The following is a 20,211-nucleotide window of genomic DNA, read 5'->3' as shown; positions in this document are numbered from 1 at the left end:
TTCCTATGCTTCATGGGCCAGATCTTTGTCACACGGCCACATCTAGCCTGGGGGAGTTTGGGATATGTGGTCCTTTTGCTGGGCACATTGCTGCCTCAAGTAATGTCAGGGTCTGTGAGTAGGGAGGAAGCAGAGAACGGATGTTGGGCTGGGCAACTGAACTGAAGTCTACACCACACTACTGTTTAACCTAAATGATGTGATAAAAATGACAAACAGTAGGATATATTGGAGTATATGAGGAAGCCATTTGGTGTAAAGTTGATTAAGCCTAGTCTTATTTTTTTTTTCCAAAAGGGCCTTGAGCATGCATTGTATATCCGCTTTAAGCATTTCCTTTGTCCCAAAGGCAACAACAAATGCCCTTAAGATAAAGGTGACACTTCCCCCACATTATTATTTCCTTAAGGATAAGTATCTCTCCATAGACTAGGAATTGATTGCTGCACTCACCTGTGACCACCCAGCTCACCTGTGACCACCCAGCTCAAGACAACAGACCTGCCACCCTGTGGCATCCACTGAGATGACAGACCTACTACCTGCTGTATCCATCAATCGCTATGCCAACAGAGCAATCTCATGACTACTGTAAAAGGGACATTTCAATCATATGTGAAACATGCTCTTTGAGGGTATATAACCACTCTGTACACCCCACTTCTTTGGTGCCCTTCCTTCCCTTGTCCTCACATTTGGCTCGGAATAAACTCACCCCAAATTTTCATTTATTGATTGGTTATGGATCATTTTCATTGACACCTGTTAGTACAAATGACATTCCGAGTGAGATAAAGTTGCCCCGTGCCCATGTTGACAGGACTTTTTTGTCCTTCAATGTGGGTTGGTCTCTTGCTTCCAGAACAGTGGACAGTGGCCCCTTGTGACTGGAGGGGCTCTGAAAGAATGTCTACTCCAAGAGCTCAAGAAGGATCTTTTCTCCTCAGACTTGACTGTAGCCACTGCCTAAAATTCCACCACTAAAGAGTTATGCCTCTGAGATAAAACATTAATTTCTATTTAAAATGAAGATACTCTTGGAAGAGTTAACACAGATGGCTATAACCCGTCATTTCTCTCTTTCAACTGACATCTAGCGGGAGAGGATATAGTGAATCCTGGGGAGAAGAGAGAGCCGTCCCGTCACAATGCCTGAAGTCCTTGTTCGTAGACGATGCGCCTGGGTAGAGCCTGGCCAGGCCCGGGATGTCTGAGGGGTGGCATGAGGTTTTCCAGCACCTCAGGGAGGAAAAACAAGCCAGGGAACGGAAGCTCTCGTGAGAGAATATAAGAAGTGGCCCTGGTGGACTTTGGATCAAAGACTTAGTTTTGAAAGGGACCTTGGTGATCATCTGGTCTCACGTACCCATTTTACAGATGCTGAAACTGAGTCTGAGAAAGGTCAAGTGACCGGAGTGAGGTACACAAATGGCTAATAGCAGGCACAGGCCTCAGACCTCCTGATTCCTAGTCCAGGAATCCTACCACCTTACAAGTTGTTTTTATTTTGTTCCACAGAGGATTTGAGTTCCTTGCTGGAGGCGGGAAGTGGGGGTGGCTGAAGAGGGGAGGGGAAGGGGAGAGGCTCTTGGGCTCTACCTGGGGTGGAACCAGGTTTCATGGGCTTGAAATTTATAGTTTTGCTGGAGGGGTAGGTTCTTTAAAAAAACCAACCACGAAATTAAAAATATAAAGTTAGGCACAGGGCCCTGGAGGGTCCCTGAAGTTTAAGTGTCATTTGTTTCATGATGTACCTGTCCTGGGGTCCCACCACTGACTCCAACAGGTCAGCTCCTCCAACCTCTGTGTTACACATGACACTCCTACTTCAAGGTATTATAATGAAAAATAACAACAACTTTGTAAAAAAGTTTGAAAATCACTGCTTTGCACTTTGCTGTCACTCAGCATTGGGACTAGTCCAGTGTAGCAGACATAATCACCTGCCAGCACTTAACTGTCAACATTTCTTTCTTTCTTTTTTTTTTTTTGGTGAAGAAGACTGGCCCTGAGCTAATATCTGTTGCCAATTCTCCTCTTTTTGATTGAGAAAGATTGTGCCTGAGCTAACATCAGTGGCACTCTTCCTCTATTTTGTACATGGGATGCTGCCGCATCATGGCTTAATGAGCAGTATGTAGGTCTGTGCCAGGGATCCAAACCCGTGAACCCAGGGCCCCCAAAGTAGAGTGTGCAAACCTAACCACTATGCCACGGGGCTGGCCCCTAGTTGTCAACATTTTTGAGAAATTAAATTATTTTAAGTGAGTCATAGGACATATGCTTGTCCAGGACTTAAGTGCTTGGACTCAAGGAAGCACTGTAACCTATGACTCACAAGGTGGAATTTGAATAATTCTTGATCAGGTGACCCATAGTCAGGTTTCATAGATTGTTTAGATTTTAATACACACAGATTTAAAAATTGCTTTCAAATGAAGCATACCCTAAAAAGCCAAAATTTTTTGGCTTGTGTTTTAAATACTGGCATTTATTTCCATTAGCGGACGGAGAAGGAGAGTCAGCTGGAATTCTCAATGCATGAGAAAGTGAGAAACGTCTTGGGAATGTCTTCATCCTTGGGAAAGAGAGAGACTGGAGCAAAGAGCTTGTGGAATATCAAATCCCTAACAATCTAGAGGAGAAAGCTGTCCTGAGGGTAGCGTTGGTTTTATCAGTGAGCTCCATCCCTGTCCTTATGGGTTGTTCTTGGGTTCTAAAAATGCCATATGATAGTGGGGTCAGCCCGTCACCGCTCTAGATCCTCCTGAGAGAATAACAGGAAGGAGGGAGGGGGGCCCTTTCCTCTGTAATTACATTTCTCCTTCTCCCACAGGCCCAGGGGCAGCTTTCTTTGCTTTGAAACCCCAGGGAACTGGGGATGGCAGCACCTGGTAGAAGACAGTGGCTCTTGGAAGATGCAGCACATTTAGAGCCAGTGGGGGCAGCAGGAAAGACGTGGAGGCTGCTCCTGGCGCCTAGCGAGGCGCATCTGTGAGTACTCACGAGCGGACCTCTGGGGACTGCCTAACTTATTCAAGGAATCTGTGGTGCTCTGTGCTAGCAGGTGAGGGCCAGGGCAGGGAAACACGAGATAGATGACTTTTCTGTCCCCTTAGATTCCAATTCCACAGTACTAGTCGAATCCTCTTCCAAAGGGAAGCACGAAAGGGAACACTGCCAAAAAAAAGCATTCGTCCTGTACTAATCAGGTGACAGCACCACCAAAGCGCCTTTCCAGAAGCAATTCCGGGTAACTCCTAGTCCCGTGGGTGTTCTAAGGCTACAGGACGAATCAGAGGCGTCATAGCGCAGATAAAGCTTACAGGTACAACACTTATGTCCTGGCAACTGTGCAGTAAGGACAAGAGCATGTGTTTTGTATTAGTCCCATTTGTAGTATCTTTGCAGAAAGGCATGTAACATGTTTCGACCCTTTCTTGATCCGCAACTCTACTTTGTAAGTAAAAGAGGGGAAGGAGGTGTTAACTAACCTTATAATATACATATATATAATATACACATATAACCTTCACTATATAGACATGTACCAAACCATCACATTGTACACCTTAAACTTACACAATGTCATATGTCAATTAAATCTAAATAAGGCTGGGGAAAAAAAGCTATGAGAGAGGACCAGCTCCAACAGCTATTAAATAAAACTAGAAAGCTTTTCTAATTAACACACTGTAGTATGGTGCAGGCAGAGGCAAAGAGACCAGTGGGACAGAAACAGGTGCCACTGTCTGATTGGTATATGGTGAAAGGGTCATCTTAAATCACTGAAGCAAATGTGGGCTTTTATTTTTATTTATTTATTTATTTTTGAGGAAGCTTAGCCCTGAGCTAACTACTGCAAATCCTCCTCTTTTTGCTGAGGAAGACTGGCCCTGACCTAACATCTATGCCCATCTTCCTCTACTTTATACGTGGGATGCCTACCACAGCACGGCTTTTTGTCAAGCAGTGCCATGTTCGCACCCGGGATCTGAACTGGTGAACCCCAGGCCACTGAGAACTTGTGCACTTAACCACTGTGCCACCAGGCCAGCCCCGAAATGTGGGCTTTTAAATAAAAGATGCTGGTATGTCTGGTTAGCCATTTGAAAAAATAAAATTAGACTAATAAAATTAGACTTTATACCATACATAAGGCATAAATTCCAAATGGATCAGGGATCTAAATGTAAAAAGAAAAAAAAGAAAAAGGAAAAGGAAAAAAAGAGGTTAGAAGTTGATTAGGAAATATGATTTGAAGAATAGAAAATTATGGACTTTTTTTTTTTTTTTTTTTTTGCTGAGGAAGATTCACCCTGAGATAACATCTACTGCCAGTCTTCCTTTTTGTCTTTTTTGTATGTGAGCCACAGCCACAGCATGGCCACTGAGGGACTGAGTTAGGTGCACACCCAGGGACCAAACCCAGGCTGCCAAAGCAGAGTATGCTGAACTTAACCACTAGGCCACCAGGGCTGACCCAATATGGACTTCTTAATCATTATTTATTATTGTGAAATTCCCACCTTTTACTCATTCATTTGGGATAAAAACATTGAAGACTGTGGAGGCCTATATGTTTGGTGTAAGGAAAGCTCATGAAAGTATTTTAAATATTGACACCTCTTTGTGAATTAATTTATTAGATTAGCTACTCTAGTTGTAAAAGGTAAGCACTGGTTTTAGGGTAGTTTTGCATGTGAAGAAAAGGCAAAGTGGACAGGATGGAGCGACGCAGTGGAGTGGTAAGAAGCTAAATGTGGGATTCCAGAGAACACGAAGGACCTCAAAGGGAACAGCCTAGAAAAGATATTTCATTGTCATTAAGGTTACCTCAGGCCAATCACAATTGGACAAAAACAAATGGAACTGAGAAAACAAACCAAATACAAATTTTGCTGTTGTTGTTTAAAAACATATAGACATTCTTGGGGCCAGCCTGGTGGCGCAGTGGTTAAGTTTGCACATTCAGCTTTGGCAGCCTGCGGTTCCCTGGTTCGGATCCTGGGTGTGGACCTATGCACTGCCTTGTCAAGCCATGCTGTGGCAGGCATCCCGCATATAAAGTAGAGGAAGATGGGCACAGATGTGAGCTCAGGGCGTCTTCCTCAGCTAAAAGAGGAGGATTGGCAGGGAATGTTAGCTCAGGGCTAATCTTCCTAAAAAAAAAACGCATTCTAAAAAATTTTATTACTTTTTAATTTGTAAAAGAAATACATGCCCACACTAAGACACATTCCAGTAAAAGTTTAGAACCAGAGAAAAACCTTCCAAAAAGCAGAAGCCTGGTCCCATGCAAAGGACTGGGAGTAAGAATAACATCAAGCATCTGAAGAGAAGCACTGGGATCTGGAAACTAACAAAACAATGCCTTCAAAATTCTAAGAAAAAAGGCTTTGCAACCTAGAATTCTATACTCAGCTAAACTATGGAAGTAGAATAAAGACATTTCCAGACATGAAAGATGTACAGACCTAGTGGGTTGCATGTTCAACAGCTATTCCCCCAACGCCTTCGTCCCTATTGTCAGAGACCGGTTCTCACAATAGATGCTAAAAATGCCTTATACTCATTCTCCCAGCCTTCCATCAATCTAGAATGGGCCATATGACCAGTTTCTGGCAAATGAAAATTAGCCAAGCTGTCACAGCCACCTGTGACCTGAAAGGCGACGTCACTATCATCATGATGAAAGCAGAGAAGCAGAAAAGTGCCTGGGTCCTGATGACATCCCTGAGCCACTAACTGAACCTTGAATTTTCTACCTCCAGAGAGTCAGAGGTGAGATGATGATGATGATGGTAACAATAATAAACCCATTTGTATTCCAGCACACTATTATTCACTGTCGAAGGCATCTTAACTGACACAGTAAGCCTCAAAATCTCTCTCTCCTGTTTCCTTTTTCAGATGTGCTCCACCAGAATTAGCAAGTACAACAAAAAAGAAAATATGAAGGAGAGAGGTAAAAGGAATTCTCTGGATGATGGTGAAGGGAAGTCCAGCATGACCTCAATCTATCCACACTGGAACAAGGGGACAGAAGACTACGGCAAGGACTGTCTCAAGATGGAAAAAAAGGTAAACTGATAAATTATGTGTTTGACTACCATGAGAAGAGCTTTATGGTTATGGAAAAATGTGAGGATGGAATTAACAGTAGGAACACAGGGGGAAAAGTAAATGGGGAAAAAAGGCAATTATTAACTCAAGACAAAACCAAAAACCTTATGAGAAAGGAAGTGGACTCATAGTATACCAATGGCTTAGCTGAGAATAATATTTCCATAGTCATAATAATATACCCACTGAATATGATTTTACTGTGATGGCAATCTAATCATGATGGGGAAATAGAGGAAAGTGAGAGCGTGTGTGCGTAGGTGTGCTGGGAGTGGGATCCAGAAGAGTGAAATCTTCCTCACCCATAACAGGAGGTCAACAGACAATGAATAAGACAGGAGAACATCAACAAATGGCAATATAAGCATGTTATTAGTAATATGAAAATAAATACAAGAACCAACTAAAAGTCAAAATGACTGTCTCTGGGGGACAGCATGTGAGCAGGAGAAGTGGTAGGGTGGGGGATTGTTGCCTTCATTAGAAACTTTGCAGTACCACTGCAGTTTTTAAATTACAAATATTTATTACCAAATATTTATTTTGACCAAAATAAGAAATTAAATTAAAAAATTATACAGAAACATAGTAAAATAATTTCAATTGTCCAAAGATAAATGTGAAAGCTCCATCTCCCTCCATAGAGATGAGCACTGTTGCCAGTGTCTCATGAATTCTTCCTCTCTGGCTGGTAGTTTAGGGAAATAAAAATGGCAGAGCTCATACTCAGCATAGGCTGCTATAAATTTATGCAAGGATTTGAATGCCGTTCTTTCTATCGCTCCAGTGACAGCAACAAAGGTTTGTGCATGTCCTAGTTCTAAAAAAACAAAAACTTTTTTTTTGTACCAGAGGCACACTGTTTCTAGAATGAAGTAAAGAAGGCCAAATCACAACCCACAAAATAATAGGAACCAGAGAGAAATAAGATGTTTTGAAGCCCTTCAAATAATGTGGGTTGCGGCTGATCAGGTATTTCTGGAAGTCAATCTGGTAAACGCATAAGTATTCAACAAGAGCAAATGATTAAGTCATCAGCAGAAGAAAATACTGCACAACTATTGAGAAGATGACTATGCAGACCATTCATTCATTCTACAAGAATTAATAGGCACTTAGGGGCCTAGAGCAATGTCCTAAGCCAACAGAGACCCAAAAGAAGAAGAGCCAGTCTTGGGTCTCAGAGGGCTCACAGTGCAGTGGGGAATGAGACAGGCAAACAGTTAAAATACAATGGAACAAATGCTTCCCTAGAAGTTAGGTGCAAAACGCTTTGGGTACTACTGTCTCGGGGAGACTAGGGCAAGGTTTTCCCAGAGAAAGTCACTTTGGAGCTGGAGATCAGCAGACGAGGAGGACATTTCAAACACAGTGCATATCAAGGGCAATTCAGAATTCAGTGAATCAGAAGCTTGGAATAGGGGGAGGCACTTAGGCTGTGGAGGATGAGGGATGAGGGATGAAGATGGAAAGGTAACCATGTTTTCATGACACAATGGTAAATGATGAAAACAAAGCATAAGGTAATACATACACACTTCTTACAATTACGTGAAAACATGGCTACATATACTAACAATGATCACAAGATATTCTGGAAAACTGTTGATTCGACATCTAAATTAACTATATGAATTAAGTTTATCTGGGATTATATTATCAACACCAGTTCAATTTAATATTCATTACATTTCCATATAGATAGTAGGTTATTAAAATCTCCTCTTTGTAGAAAAGAAAAACCGTAGACTAATCCTATATATTTACATACTCATGAATATGAAAGAAAGAGAAGTGAATTTTAATAACATGCCCAGGAATAATACCTTCTCTAACATCTCTTGCATGTTAAGTAGGGATAAGGTTAAAATAACTGAGACACAGCTACCTGATGTTTAATGTTTCTCTTGGAATCCAATTTTTTATTTAAAACGGCCAGAAAAAAGAAGTCACTAAGTGGTAAATGAGGTGGAAAGCATAGTAAGTCAGAAGGAATTTGGAAAATTATTTGTGCCAGAGACAACGGACAACATCATCTGTATCTGTTGTTTTAAATACCATTTAAAAGAAAGCGGGGCAGACTACTCGAAGCTTCTAATTTCACTTATTGCAAAGACAGTCTCACCTAAGTGGTAACTTCTTATCATGTTGAAAATTCTGGAGCTGCTCTAGACAATGGCTGTGAAGAATTTGCCTTCCAACTGAGTTAATCTTGACGGCCAAGCACAGGGTTACAGTAACACCCAGTGGGGCATGAATACCTTTCCATTGGCATTAAATGCTTTAGCTTAAATGACCACCGAGTTTAACAAAGAACTGAATACAGGCAGTATCACCTCCCTTTAAACTTATCTTTAATCTCTCAGCTCTTATCTCACAGAAAAAAAATTATAGGAAAGGAATTTTCAGTAAAATTGAGCTAGTTCTTTTGGCAACCTTCTCAGCTTTTCTTACCCACATCATGGACATGCACAGGAGTGTTGCCAAAAGAAGGGGGGAGAAAAGAAAAGAAAGGTAAAGAAAAAGAATAGTTGAAGGAAATTACGAACTATAAAAGCTGAAAAGCATTCCCATCCTCTTTTGGAAATGGCTGTTGCTGTTAAATTTAATTATTTCCTCCAGCAGCTGACAAGGTAAAGATGTTGGTTACTGAATAGGAGTGGCTTCTAAATAAAACCAGAGCACTTGTTCGATTCTATCTGGGTATGCTGGGAAAGAATGGCTGAGGCTGGGGGGTGTAGGGCTGCTACCAAGACAAAGAAACCATCGCTCAAGTGACCCCTATAAGACACATTCAAAATCCATCCACGCGCCATGCATGAGACACTTTCCAGGACTGACCTGACAAGGCTCCCTGAAATTTGGCGCGGTTCTCTCAGAGAGGACAAGGGTCAGGCTTCCAGGGTGAGCCACTTCCTTTATCAACAACATCAGCTGACATGCTTTGAGTCTCCTTCCCAACCACCAGGAGGGTGTAGAGCAGGAAGGTGTGGAAGGCCTATGTTTGGGAAACTCACTAGCACAAGGTTTGACCACACCCTTTTCTGGTGGGTTACAGGTAAAATGAGTTTTCCAAGAATTTCTCTCACCTTGGATGAAACTCCTTCAACTTCTTGCAAGTCTTTTTCAAGTGCAACTCCTCTTGAAGCCTACCCTGACTGCATTATTGAAAATTGCAACTCATTCCCCTATTTCTAATTTCTTAACCTTGCTTTATTTTTATTATTTTTTAGTGTACAAATCTTAAGTGCACGGGTTGATGAACTCTTACATATGTATACACTCATATAACCACCACCCAGATCAAGATGGAGAACTTTCACAGCACCCTAGAAGGCTCCTTCACCACCCCTCCAATCCCTCCCCTCAACATCCCCACAGTCTTGTTTTAGTTTTCTAAAGCATTTGTCACCTTTTAAGATACAACTTGCCTGACTGGTCCACTGATATGCCCAAGCAACCAGAACAGTGCCTAGTGCATGGTAGGCACTCAAATATTTGTTGAATGAGTCTTAGAAACAATAGCCATTATGCCCTTTTGTCCACACCTCCTCCCTACCCCCCCACCCACTGTCATCTGTTAGCGAAGCAGCCTAGCTTGAAATCTTCAGTGTCTACACAGGGGTGTTAAATGCAGCTGTAGCCTCTCTTCTGGGCAATGTTTTCCAGGCCCTAACTCACTCATTAGCTTTGCGTATTACCACTGCAGTACCAGCCAAGTGGTTTACCACATTGTCACTAAACAGGCCCTGTGTTTTCTGGCCTCTTTGTTCTGTTGTTGGGTTCAGAAACTAACTGCTGGAAGGAACCAATTGAGATCATCTGGTCCAATCTCATTTTATACTTGAGGAAACTGAGGCCCAGAGAGATTACATGACTGACCGGCACCACCTAGTCAAAGATCAAGTGTCACTAATGAATAAGAAACCCAGGGCAGTCTTGGGTTTAACAACATCCAGCTGAATCTTTCATATACCTGAAGATCAAAGCAGTGGACCACTCTCTGAATACCCTGTCCATGCAACTCTGATCCCTGAATGTGTGAATCTTTGAGTCCCACCTCAAGTGTGGCCTCCTCAATGAAGTCTCCCTTAGGCCCCCAGTTGAGTCTGAACTCTCAGGCCAACAACCTCTCTGATCTGCAGGTAACTAGATATTTGTCTATGAGTCTTATCTCCCCTGCTACATTTTTTTTGTTTGTTTTTGAGGAAGATTAGCCCTGAGCTAACATCTGCTGTCAATCCTCTTTTCGCTGAGGAAGAGTGGCCCTCAGCTAAGGTCCGTGCCCATCTTCCTCTACTTTATATGTGGGACACCTACCACAGCACGGCGTGCCAAGCGGTGTCATATCCGCACCCAGGATCCGAACTGACGATCGCCTAGCGGCTAAAGCAGAACGTGCGAGCTTAACCGCTGCGCCACCGGCGGCCCCACCCCTACTACATTTTAAGCAAACTCTGATTCATCTTTGACTTTCCATCCCAGCGACTTGTCCATAGTAGGTGAGCAGTAAAATCATGCAGAAAGGAGAGTTATGGGCGTAATGAGTGTAACGTATATATTGCCACGGAGGCGCGATTCACATGCCCAAAAAACAGCCAATAATCAGGCACACGAGTCCAGAATGTCCAAGTATACCGCTCCATTCACACGCCGCACTTTGGCTCCTTTTGACCCCAAACCCGTAAAGCTGGGGGAGTTTGGTCTCAGCAGAAAGCCTGCTTGCTGCAATTACAGGAAGTTTCTCGAGGTCTTTCGGCGTCGTCTCTTTCCCCATCCTCCGCGCGGCGACCGGCGACGCGCATTCGGTGACCCGTCCCGGAACGTGACTTGGCATCGAGAGGGTACTGCTCCCCTTACTGAGGGAGCTCAGGTCCCAAGCGAGACGCGGCCCCGCCAGCTTTCCAGGCTGGCGCGGTCACCGACCCCCGGGCGGTGGCCAGGCCGGCCGAGGGCGGCGAGAAAGTGAGGCGGGGCTGGTGGGGCGGGGTGGGGAGCGGGGCCCCCAAGGAGGCGGGAGCGCGGGGGAGCCGAGAGCGGCCGCAGCTGCTGGGTCGCGGGCGGCGCTGGGCGGGGAACACGGCCATCGTGCCCACCTGCCGCCGGGGCGCACGTGGGGCGCGGGGTTCGACCTGGACTGTGTCTGCCCGTCCTGGGGCTAGCTGTCCAGCCCCTCTCCGCCCCAGGGGAGGGACAAGGGGAGGGCGGACGGCGGGGCCCGCCCTCTCCCTTCAGCTCTACCGCGCGCAGCAGTCGTGGCTGCCGGTGGGAGACTGGAGGCACCACCCCGGAGCGGAGAAACCAGTTTGGCCGGTCCCGGGGAGCGGAGAGAAAAGGGCAGCCGCAGAGGAAGGGCGCGCGGGCGCGGGGCGGGGGAAGGCGGGGAGCCATTGGCGAGCCGCGAGAGCAGAGTAGCCGCCGCCAACTGGACACGCTGCCCCGGGCCCCGGGCCAGCCCCCGTGCGCCATGAAGCGCTAGAGCCGCGGCCAGGGCTGGGGCTGGGCTGGCGGCGGCGGCCAGGTGCGCAGCGAGAGTGCGGAGAGGCGCGCACCCGGCGGATGCCCCAGCCGGGGCCCGGCGAGCGACAGGTAAGGAGGTGCGCGGCGCCGGGGCCCCCGGACCTCTTCCACGCCCCCCGCCCCGTAGGATCCCGCAAGTCCCCTGGCTGTACTAGGGCGCGCGGACTCCCGGGATGCGAGATGCTGTGGCAGCAGCTGGCCGCGTCCTTGGGCTCCTGAGCCCGCAGGACGGGTGGGATTTGGTTGGGGGTGCCAGGAGCCTTCGTGGCCTCGGGGGTGGGGAGGTACCGCTGACCGGGCAGGTAGCGCTGTGGAGAGGTCCATGGGGTCTTCACCTGCCAGGGCGAGAGGCAACTCGCAGGAGGTGTTTGGGTTCTTCCCTCCTTTCCGCGCATATGTCCGGGGTTAAGCTCCGAGGGTCAAGCCCGGCAGGGCTTGTGCGTCCTTGGGAAGTGCAGCTGGCTTCCCAGCAGTGTCTGCCGCCCCTCCGGAAGTCTCCCGTGACCAGGTTCTGCTGCGGTTCCCTTTGGGAGCCGATGTCAACATGTCCGAAAAAGACCTTAAGGCCAAATGTACCTGGCCGCTCCTGCAGGAAGGATGGAGGGTGAACTCGCCTCCACCGCGCCTGCTGCGGGAGCAGGTACCATCCAGACGTCTTCTGTGCGCTTTACTGCCTGTTGAGAAGTGAGGGGGAAGAGAGAGACTTTTTTCACCCAGTGGTTGTAGGGTCGTATCCGCCAGCTCCCCTGGCACTGCTAAAGGCCATCTCCTTCCCTTCCCAGTTTGGTGCCCAGCGCTGTCACCTCGCTGTGTACTTCCGGAGGGGCAACTTATTGGGGGAGGGGTGTTGCAGAGAATGGCGAATATTTTAACCCCCCCCCCCCAAGTCCTCACTTCTCCCCAAGTGAAAGAAAAGCTTGAATCGTCCGCCCAACTTCTGCGAGCGAGTGTGCGCCCAGCGGCGGGGAGGCTCAGAATGTAGATCCGTGACAGCTGTAGCGGGAGGACGAGGATGCTGGACGGGGGAGGGTGGTTGACTCGCGCTAGTAAGGGGAACGTGGGCCTCGTTTCCGCCCAGTGAGCCCTGGTCCACCCCACCCGACTCCTTCGGCCCGTCCGCGCCGAGCCTGCAGGGCTCCGAGACCTTGGGTAGCTCCGGACTCCGCCGAGTTCCCCACCCGGAAACTGCCCGCCCTGTTGGCCTGAGAAAAGATTCTGTCCCATCTGCCTGGTTGCATTGCCTTCAAATTTCTGCCTCCGCTCCTTGAGAATTGAGTGAGACAACACAGGCGAAGTGCTTGAGGATCACCGGGCACACAGTAGGTTCCGGACAAAGGTTAACTGTTTTGGGGAACAAAAACTAAAAATGATGTATGATGAAGTCTGCAGTGATAGTAAATACAAGCGCATATAGAGAGAGGAAACAACGCAAAACGTGAAGTAGAAGTTATAATTTTCTTCGTCTCAAGAGTACTTTTGTCTTAGACCTAAAACGGCATTCATTCTGGGCCTGCTGTTGAAGGCCTTATTCAAACCCATTATAAATGCATATACTGTGCAAAAGATGACGAATGGTTCCTAGCTGATTACTCTCTGGGGGAGAAGCCTGCCTGCCTGCAGTTACTCCTCTGAATTCTCTTAATAGTTTTCATTAGGTAGTGGAGGCTTTCTTGTTCTAATTTTAGGTAAGAAACCTTAACTGCGTTCTCAATTTGCCGTTTCCTACCGGCTGTGCTGCGTAACTTTCAGTGATTGTGTGTCTGTTTTTGAGAGGCAAGCAAGGCTAATGCGGCTTCATCCTAGTGAACACGAGTGCCATCTGTGTGGGAGTAGCTCTGGTCTCTTTCAAGCTTTCCATCTGGTTTTTATTTTAAGAAAAATAATTAGTGATGGAACTAGGAGGATTTTTGTTGTTGTTTTTGATCGAGGCTTTAAAATAATGATTTGTTAAAGCAAATGACTAAACAAAACGGCAGGTTCAGCACTGGTTCCATGCTTCACCTGGATTTCCGTCTCTGGGACCTGAGCACTGATGGCGCTGACCTGATCTAACTGTAGAATGTTTCTATCCCTGTCTGTCTGTCTGCCTTCCTTTCTCTCCTTTTTCCTTCTTTCCTTCCTTCTTTCTCTCGCTTCTAAGCAAGGGTAGATTCCCACACAGTTCTGTTACTGACTTTAAATTGTACTTACTTTTTACAACTTATTTTTATTATATTTACTTCCTTTTTAAATTGTATAAGCTTAGATGAATTTCTAAGTTTTCTGAACCTCAGTTTACTCATTTGCTGGGGAAAAAGATGTTGAGAGAATTAAGTGAGAGAACAGGTGAGTGAATGTGTTATTTTCTTATTTTTTTTATTAAACTGATTTTTAAAAAATTAGTATGATGCCCAGGTATTTGGTGTATTTTTGGTATTTTATTGCCTTATTAGTTTGAATGCCGTTTTAGTTTTTCATAAACAACATTCATGGAATCCAGGTGATCCTTGTAACCTACTCTGGAGAGATTTTAATCTATTGGTTACCTTTGCCTTGTAGTTCCAGTCATTGTAAAAAAAAAAAAAAACCTATGGTCTTGTGAATGCAGAGGAACTTGCTTTTTAGGTACTAGAACAAGTTTTATGGGGTCCATTCTTGTCCCTGGCTCTACAGAGAAGAGCCTATACTTTCTTAAGCACTTAATTTTAGAATTTGCTTCTCTCTTTGCTTTTAGATTAGTCTCCTGGGAAGTTTTTCTTTGTGATATCTTTAGGTATCTTGTGAATTTCCAGGTCTGTTTGTTGGCATCATTCGAGGAGATTAATTGTATTCATGCCTGTAGGTGTTTTGTTACTTATTAAGATAAGTAAAAATTAATTTGCTGCCAGAAGAGTTTTAATAACACAAAAAGGAGATAGCTTAGCCTGCTTTATTCTATTAATCAAATTACTCCTGAATTCCCATCCCTGTGCTCAGCTAAAAATAATACTTCAGTCTAAGATCTTTTGCAGCCCAGTGTCACTGAAGACCTTGCATTATGGAAGAAGAGTCTAGAAGCATATATATGTGTGTATGCATGTATCTCTATCTATCTATCTATAACAGTCGTGTTTCTCATTTTTATTCTTAGAAAACAAACGAATTTTTATCATCTGATCATTTAGGAACACGTTAGTACTTTTCCTAGCACTTCGAAATGCATTCCACCTTTACATAAATTGTGGCCCAAACCGTGCACAATGGGAACTGCGTTTGATAACTGGTCCCAGTGAGCACCGAGCCCAGAGGCAGCAATGACATAGAGGTTGGTAGCCTGAGCTTGGGAATCCTTTGACCCAGCTCAGAATCCAGCCGTCACCGCTTCCCAGTTGTATGACCTACGGCAAGTTATTCAATCCTTCCTGCTTGTTTCCTCATCTGTAAAACAGAATAATAATAATAACGCTACCTGCAAGGTTGTGTGAGGAGTTCCAAATGAGGGGATTTAGCTAAAAGGGTTTAGCCCAGAGCTCAATAAAAAGTAGTCATTAATATTACTGTTGTGGTGGTGTTGATACGGCGCTGTAAATATTTATTGCTCATCTAGCAGTTGCCTTTCTCCTAGACTGCAGAGCAAACCCGACTCTCTCTATGTGTTAGTATTTATTTAGCAAACATTGGTGCCTGTTTGCTCCAGGCCCTGGCAAGAAAGAGTCTCCTAGAGTAGGGGTGAGGTTCTGAACCTCTAAATCCACGGCTTGAGTCCTAGAGCCCGGGTGTGTGGAGGTGGCACAGAGGACCAGGGTGCTCAGTGACCTAGGGACATGTCCACTCAGTCACAGCCATGAGGGGTCTGGCTGCTCTCATCTGGGTGCTCCCTGCTCCTGTGCAGTGGGGGCCCTTGGGACATACCGAGCTCTGCTGTGTCTCCTTTACCCCCACTTCCTGTCTGTCTTTCCTCTCCCTCAGCCTTCATACTCCTGTTTAAAAAAAATTACTCTTCCCTGTTCAAAGGTCAGGTGTTTCTGAACAGTGACTCTTCTTTAGAGGATCAATGCTCTCCACGTGGTTTCTTAGTTGTGGCGCCTGAGAAGCATCGCTAATGAGAGAGACTCTTGGTACCATCCCATTCATTCATTCATTTTTAAAATGGCTTGAGCATCTCCTCTAAGCGCTACGCTGGGGATTACCTCCCTGCTTCATGGAAAGCCTGTGAGGGTCTCAGAGGGCCTGAGTTGCGGGATCTTTTTCTTCTTTGGTAAGAAAGTAGACCAGGCGCGTTCTCTCTCTTCCCACTCTGGACATTTCTCCTTCTCTGCATGGGGAGATGGTTGCCTTAGACTCTGGAGGATGGCCTAGGTCACTTCCAGCTCTGAAGCTCTGTGTTCATTATCAGTGTCCATGTCTAGTGAATTTGCATTTAATAGGGGAGAGCTGGGCCTGGAAGCTGTGCAGGGGCAGTGGTGGGAAGCTGGCTCTCAGTCTGGGGAAAAGGCACTGACTCCTGGGGTGGGGGTTGGGGGGGGGGGCGGAGGTCACTCTTGTTCCAGGGCAATCCTTGAGTGGCGATGACCGCCTCCCCACAGCATGACCAAGAAGCCTGGCACTTCTGCATCGAGTACATGTGTAGACGACCTTTGGCTGGTAGCTTTGGTCTTTATTTACAGGGCTGTCATTTATGGCTTTGTCTCTTTGCAGAGTGGCTTTTGTTCTACTAGAATTGAGGTTTGTTTGATTTAGAGCAGGCAGTGTTTGGAATCACTTTTCTAGCCTTTACTCGAGTTGAGGTGGAGTATCTTCATTGGAACTCCTCAGGCTCCGAGCATTATCCTCATACAGCCTCTGACCATCCATTCTTGCTTGGGGAAGCTCCCATGGTTTGGATGCATTATTTAAAAAGTGTGATGTGACTTGTACGCAAATCCTTGCTTTGTCTTCTTGGGACACAGTGAACTACTGAGACCGTTCTTTGAGATCTGATCCAGAAGAAGTGTTTACATTCTCTATAAGAAAACAGGGGTCGGCCCGGTGGCGCAGTGGTTAAGTGCTCACATTCCGTTTTGGCGGCCTGGGATTCGCCGGTTCAGATCTGGTGTGCAGACATGGTACCGCTTGGCACGCCATGCTGTGGTAGGTGTCCCACATATATAAAGTGGAGGAAGATGGGCATGGATGTTAGCTCAGGGCCAGTCTTCCTCAGCGAAAAGAGGAGGATTGGCAGCAGTTAGCTCAGGGCTAATCTTCCTCAAAAAAAAAAAAGCCAAAAAAACCCCCAGATAACCATTTGACTTGGGTGGTTTAAATATTCACTCATGTGGGGAGATGGGTCCGATTTTGTATATTTCATGCTGGAAAATATTGGTCCTCTTGCCATATTGGAAATAAATTTTGGGGCCTTAAGCTAGGCACTAGAAAATCTTATATAAGCCTCCAGAAGTTTTGATAAAACAAGGAAACTAAGTGCGTGGGCTTCATCAGACTGCAGAGATTATGAGAATTAAGTGAAAATCTGTACCTGGTTTTTGGTACTAGAATGACTTTGTGAGAAAAGGAGGTTTCTCATGATCTCACTTTAGTGCAGAAGCTTATTTCATGGGAGTTTTGTTTTAATTGCTGTAAAATATTTATAAAATTTACCATTTAGCCATTTTTAAGTGTGATTTCAGTGGCATTAAGCACATTCATGATAACCTGCAACTGTCGCCATCATCCATCTCCAGAAATTTTTTAACAACCCGTTCTGGAGCTCTGTACCCGTTAAACAGTAACTCCCCGTCTCTCCCTCTTCACAGTCCCTGATAACCTCTATTCTGCTTTGTCTCTATGATTTTGGTGGTTCTAAGGTACCTCATGTCAGTGGAATAATACAATATTCGTCCTTTTGTGACTGGCTTATTTCACTTGGCCTAATGTCCTCAAGGTTCATCCAAGTTGTAGCTTGTATCAGAATCTCATTCCTTTTCAAAGCTAAATAATATTCCATTGTCTGTACATGCCACATTTTGTTTATCCATTCATCCATCAATGGACACTTGGGTTGTGTCACCTTTGGCTGTTGTGAATAATGCTGCTATGAACATGGACATCCGAATCTGTTTGTTCATGGGAGTTTTGAGCTCTTATTCTATTTTGTGAGATTTATCTTTCATAGAAAGTGGTTAAGATGGGCAGGGACATGTAGTAAACTGCACTTTCCTCCAAAATAGCTTGGAGGTAAGAACTCAGGTTACGGAGGGGAGGATGGTCGCGTTGAAGACATGTAAAGGGCAGCCACATGCTTCTCCTTTTCACTTGCAGCTACTCTTACAAAGCTGGAGGTCCTTCGGCTTTCCATCACCCAACTGGCCCACGGTGTGGCTGACACTGCTTTGTGCCAGGGAGGGTGTAAAAGCTAGGAGACCTAGCTCCATGATCTGGAGACCTCTGCAAACCACAGCCGCGTTCCAAGAATGACATTATGTGGTGGAGGAGGAAATGTTTAACTTTCCTCCAGAATTGACTTGGATTAAAAATAAAGAAAATTTTGTTGTTCTTGTTGGAGGGAGGGTTAAAATGTGATGATATTTAAATAGACTGTGATGATATTTAAAACTGATATTTAAGTGTTTGAAAAATTGAATACTTAAAAGTCAGATTGTTTTCTACCTCAGGGTAGAATCCATGGTTTTCAAAATAAACTTCACGGCCAAAAATCAGTTATAGACTGTAGAATGGTGGAATTATCAAATATTGCCCCTGTGTAATAATGTGCTTATTTGTGTGGCAGGATGAAAACCAGAAGCCTTGGGGGCCGACGCCGTGGCTGACTGGTTAAGTTGACGCGCTCCACTTCCGTGGCCCAGGGTCTCACTGGTTCGGATCCTGGGCGCGGACATGGCACCACTCATCAGGCCATGCTGAGGTGGTGTCCCGCATGCCACAACTAGAAGGACCTACCTCTAAATATATACAACTGTGTACTCGGGGGATTTGGGGAGAAGAAGAAAAAATGGAAATAAAAAAAATCTTAAACCCCCCCCCAAACCAGAAGCTTTTCTATAATGATTAGATGTCAGCCTACTAGGTTAAAGACATCTTAATCTATATTTTCTAGAGAGCAATAGACTATCATATGAGTTTATGCTTATACTGTGCCCTGAAAATTAGCCCAAATAAGGATTTGTGTATTTAAAAAGCAAGATTTTTTTTTATGGAAAAAACGAAAGCTTCAAACTAACCTCAAATACCACCATTCTTGGGTATTATTCCTTCCTTCCCTATGCCAGTCACAGCCACAAAAAAGATATTGGGGCTAACATGGGTAATCTCTCAGAGTTTTGATACTTTATTTGTCTGGTTCAGCTTGATTAAGATTGTTTACAATTTTTTTTTCAGTCTTGAGCTTCCCCCTTTACATTGAGAAATAAGGTGAAAATTCTCCAAGGTCAATTTGAGAACCTCAGACTGTGTGAGTGGTGACGTAGGTAGCATCGAATGTGTCCTGGATCTTTGCGGTTGCTCAAACCAACACTCTTTTTAAAGCTGAAGAAAGTTTTCTCAGGCCCTGTATTCTTAGTTAACTATTGGTCTCATTTCTTGAGTTCTAGCTTGAATGGCCAAAGAAATAAACTCATGGCTTCTGCTAGGGAACTTCCTGTCTCCTCAGTCATTCCACAGAGTGGACTCTCTTCTTAGCCTTCAAAGGCTGAAACAAACAGAACCTCATCCATCCAGCCAGCCAGCCAACAGATACTTACGGAGCACATCCCGTGTGCCTGGCACTTTGCATCTGTCGGCGAATCAAGTAAATAAAGAGCCTGTCCTCAAGGAGCCCATAGAGAGAGGAGAGAGACAGTGTTTGGTAAAGATAATAAATAGGTAAATTTTATGGTATGTTTGAAGATGAGTGCTACAGGGGATAAAAAGAGGTGAGCAGGGTAAAGGAAATTGGGGTGGGGGGGCAAGGGAGCAAGATGCAATTGCGGAGTGGAGAAAGCGATGTTTGAGCAAAGACTCAGCAGGAAGAGGGTGAATCATGAAGATCTGGGGGAAGAATGTCCTAGGCAGAGGGGACATATGACTCGGTGCAGGTGCCTGGCTCATCTGATGCAGTCTGATGAGCAGGTAGTCGACTGTTCCTCAAACCTGTGAGTGGGGAGGGCAGGAGAGAGGGGGAGAAGATGAGAGCAGGTAAGAGGGGCCCCTCGTGCAGGGCTTCTTGGGCATGGAAGAACTTTGGCTTTGACTTTGTGGAAGATGGGTGGGGAGTTGGTGTATGACGTTACCATTGGAGAAGCGTGATCTGTGATCTGACTTGCCTTTCAAAAGGGTCATTCTGGCTCCTGTGTGGCGACCAGGCTTGGGGAGGGCTCCTAGGGAGGGAGACCAGTTAGGAGGGTAAACCAGGTGAGCCATGATGGAGGCTTGGCTCAGGATGAGATGTCTGAGGGAGAGAAGGTTGTGGATATATTTTAAAGGTAGAGCCAACAGGATTTCCGGACAGATTGGATATGGGGTGTGGGAGAGAGAGGAGCCAAAGATAACTTTCTTGGCAGAGCCTGGGTTGCAAATGGAAATCTGAGTTTCAGAACTGTAAATTCAATGGGCTGTGTTCAGATCACGCATAAT

General features: G+C 45.4%; 1 protein-coding gene across 3 annotated transcripts in view; it reads left to right on the top strand.

Annotated features, from left to right (window-relative positions):
* Nucleotides 1-11,133: 11,133 nt before the first annotated feature.
* ATP8B1 (ATPase phospholipid transporting 8B1) overlaps nt 11,134-20,211 on the top strand; it is a 111,790-nt gene continuing 102,712 nt past the window's right edge. The window contains exon 1 of one of the 3 annotated variants that reach the window (XM_070627730.1): nt 11,134-11,715. The gene's annotated coding sequence lies outside the window, so the exon portion shown is untranslated. Of the gene's footprint in view, nt 11,716-12,591; nt 12,966-20,211 lie in introns of those variants that run through there. The other 2 variants (XM_070627732.1, XM_070627731.1) reach the window with 2 other exon arrangements.

This window comes from Equus przewalskii, chromosome 7 (assembly GCF_037783145.1).
Source record: "Equus przewalskii isolate Varuska chromosome 7, EquPr2, whole genome shotgun sequence".
Classification (NCBI taxonomy): domain Eukaryota; kingdom Metazoa; phylum Chordata; class Mammalia; order Perissodactyla; family Equidae; genus Equus; species Equus przewalskii.
This window is presented reverse-complemented; position numbering and strand designations above follow the sequence as displayed.